The 3198-nt window shown below is 37.1% G+C and overlaps 1 non-coding gene across 1 annotated transcript; it reads left to right on the forward strand.

The window, feature by feature from the left end:
* Positions 1 to 2502: 2502 nt before the first annotated feature.
* Positions 2503 to 2609, forward strand: LOC132688710 (U6 spliceosomal RNA). Its single transcript, XR_009614679.1, has one exon. It is a non-coding gene; the product is annotated as a U6 spliceosomal RNA (small nuclear RNA).
* The last annotated feature ends 589 nt before the right edge of the window (positions 2610 to 3198 follow it).

Raw genomic sequence — 3198 nt, forward strand, 5'->3', positions numbered from 1 at the left:
GGGGAAACTGGCTAGCTCAGATATTTGTTATTTGTCTTCTATTAATAAAAAGGAGAAACAAATTAAGTATTCCCTGAACAATGCAGTTGGGCAGTCAAGATTTTTCTAAACATGGGATTCATTCATGAGTGAGCATAACCAAGGAAGTATTATATAGTGGGAATGTCTCTAAAATTCTCTTAAAGCATCTTGTTCAAATTTTGTGTCACCCAGATCCTTCCAACCACTTGCCATCCTGTTGGTTTCCTATATGCTACAGACACTATCTTGTTCACATGAGTGAAATTTCAGTGAAGGATGATTAAATAGTGAGTAATTTAGATTAAGCAAAGGTGTACTTTTAGTTCTAGATTATTCAGACTGCTTTGACTTATTCAAGTCATCTAACATTTTACCATACAAAGGCTGCCCCTTCTAGTTCTGTGAACAGGTTTATGTAAGTTTACCATGCACAATAATATTTGGTCACTTCCTAACAAATTATTCAGAAGTTCTCATTGATTTTATTAAAAATTTTTTTTAACATTTATTTATTTTTGAGAGTGAGACAGAGTGTGAGCGGGAGAGAGGCAGAGAGAGAGAGGGAGAGACACAGAATCTGAAGCAGGCTCCCAGCTCTGAGCTGAACACAGAGCCCAACACGGGGCTCGAACTCATGAACCATTAGATCATGACCTGAGCTGAAGTCAGATGTTTGACTGGCTGAGCCACCTAGGCGCCCCATCTCATTGATTTTATTTGAGATCTAACTGAATACTTCCTCCAGAGACTGGGCACACTCACCAAACAGCAACAGCACCAACCAACCAACCAAACAAACAAAAAACATCAAACAAGCAAAAAACCCTGGTCCTTAGCAAAGATCTTAAATTAACACTTGGCACTCTATCAATGTCTTATGTCTTTACCAGAAGAAGGACTGAAACAAAAGAAAACAATAATTACATTATATCACAGTCAACTGATTCTTATAAAAATCATTGTATAGAGTCCAAAGCCTTTTCACAATGCTTCATCTCCTTGTTTCTCTATAGTAGATAACAGAGACACTTTTATTCTGATCTTGATATTCCCACTGCTCTGAATTTGATGTATCTGCCTGCCATTACTTCATCTGGTCTGTGACTCTTAATCAGAAGGTTCATTAACTGATGATTAAGTTGATAAACATTGATTCATCCTCTGTTACTTCATTAAGCTCACCCGCCAGTCCACTGAGATTTATTTTCTACTATGTCATTATTCACCTGTAAAATCTCTGGTCTTCAGCTTCAAAAAGTGCTTTGTAAGTTTTACATACATTTCATTGTCCTATTTTTTTTTCACTCATCCAAAAGACCTGATAGAGTTTTCTTGTCTTTTTTTTCTTTTTGCAACAGAACACCAGCAACTTCACACTGAGACCTTTCTTTTTAATTTGCAGTAGCTCCTTCAAAGAGGAGGTGTTTTCCCCACATCATTTCTTTTCCAGGGGAGGACAAGTTTCATTTTGTTTAACTGAAATTCTTTGCTGTAAGTTTCCTCCGTGGTTCTGTGTCAGGGAAGAAAAATAATCCAGAGTGTGTATCACCTCACAATTCACAGCTCAGTTTTGTGATCAAAATATGATCTTTTACAGCAAATGCTAAATTGGAAAAATTCAATTTTCCGATTGACAAACAAAAGAATTCCAGATGTTTCCCAATGAGAAAGAAACTGGGCCATCAAGTATGAAGTGAAAAAATTGCTATCTTTTCCCTCTTTGCAAAACTCTTTGCTGTAGAACTCTGTTACTGAAAGGAAGAGCTTATGTAGATTCCTGTGTGAGCCAGCTTTCCTACCTCTCAGTTATGAAGATTTTATTTTTATTTAATATTTATGAAAAATGAACGACATGCTATGGTTATTAGAGAAAATACATGTAAACAAGATACCATAATCTTGGTTAGAAGAATCACCAATGAAATGGGAGATTGAAATCCCATAGCTGTTTGTTTATTTGTCTGACTTTTTTTCAGCTTTGAGATATAATTGATGTAAAACACTAGTAAGTTTAAGGTGTTGATGTGATAATTTGATATGTGTATGTATGGAGAAATTTTTGCCACAGTAAGTTTAGTTAACACATTCTTTACCTCATGTAATTACCATTTTGTTGTTGTTTTTAAGGGGAAAAGATTAAAACTATGTTCTCATTGCCACTTGCCCATAGCTTTTTATTATTTTATTTTATTTTTTATTTATTTATATTTTATTTGAGAGAGAGAGCACAAGAGTGTGGAGAAGGAATATAAGGATAGGGATAGGGGAAGGGAGAGGGAGGGAGGGAGGGAGAGAGAGAGAGAGAGAGAGAGAGAGAGAGAGAGAGAGAGAGAGAGAATCATAAGCAGGCTTCATGTCCAGCATGGAACCCAACGCAGGACTCCATCCCACCTTCCTGGGATCATGACCTGAGCCAAAATCAAGAGTTGGTCGCTCAACAGACTGAGCCACCCAGGCTTGGCTTTTTAAACAAAAGAGTAAGTGCTCACTTGGGCAGCACATATACTAAACTTGGAATGATACACAGAAGATTAGCAAGGCCCCGGCACAAGGATGACTCAAAAATTCATGAAGTTTTCCATATTTTTAAGTGTTGGGTGATGTATGGAAGTGTTGAATCACTATATTGTACACCGGAAACTAATACAACACTGTATGTTAACTTCACTGGAATTTAAAATTAAATTAAACTAAATTTAAAAAAAAAAGAGTATATCACAAGGGCAAGGTCACTTCCAGGATCTATGATAAAATGAAAACCTCTCTGCAGGTGGAACAATCAAGAAGGATACTCAAAACAGCAGAGAGAGATGCATTCTAACAGGTATGCAAGAAAAATGAATAAAAAAGCATGAGGGGTGATGCAAAGGACTGAAGACACAGAAGAAAAAAAATGAGGAATTAAATTTAATCCAACCCAGCTGTGCCTGGGTGGTTCAGTCTGTTAAGCATTCAACTCTTGATTTTAGCTCAGGTCATGATCTCATGGTTGGTGAGATTGAGCCCCGTGTTGAGCTATGTGATGGCAGCAGAGCCTGCTTGAGATTCTCTCTCTCTCTCTCTCTCTCTCTCTCTCTCGCTCTCTCTCTCTCTCTCTCTCTCTGATCCTCTCACAGTCTCTCTCTCCCTCAAAACAAATGAATGAATAAATAAATAAATAAATAAATAATCCACCCC

The sequence above is a fragment of the Panthera onca genome, chromosome E1 (genome assembly GCF_046562875.1).
Source record: "Panthera onca isolate mPanOnc1 chromosome E1, mPanOnc1 haplotype 2, whole genome shotgun sequence".
Classification (NCBI taxonomy): domain Eukaryota; kingdom Metazoa; phylum Chordata; class Mammalia; order Carnivora; family Felidae; genus Panthera; species Panthera onca.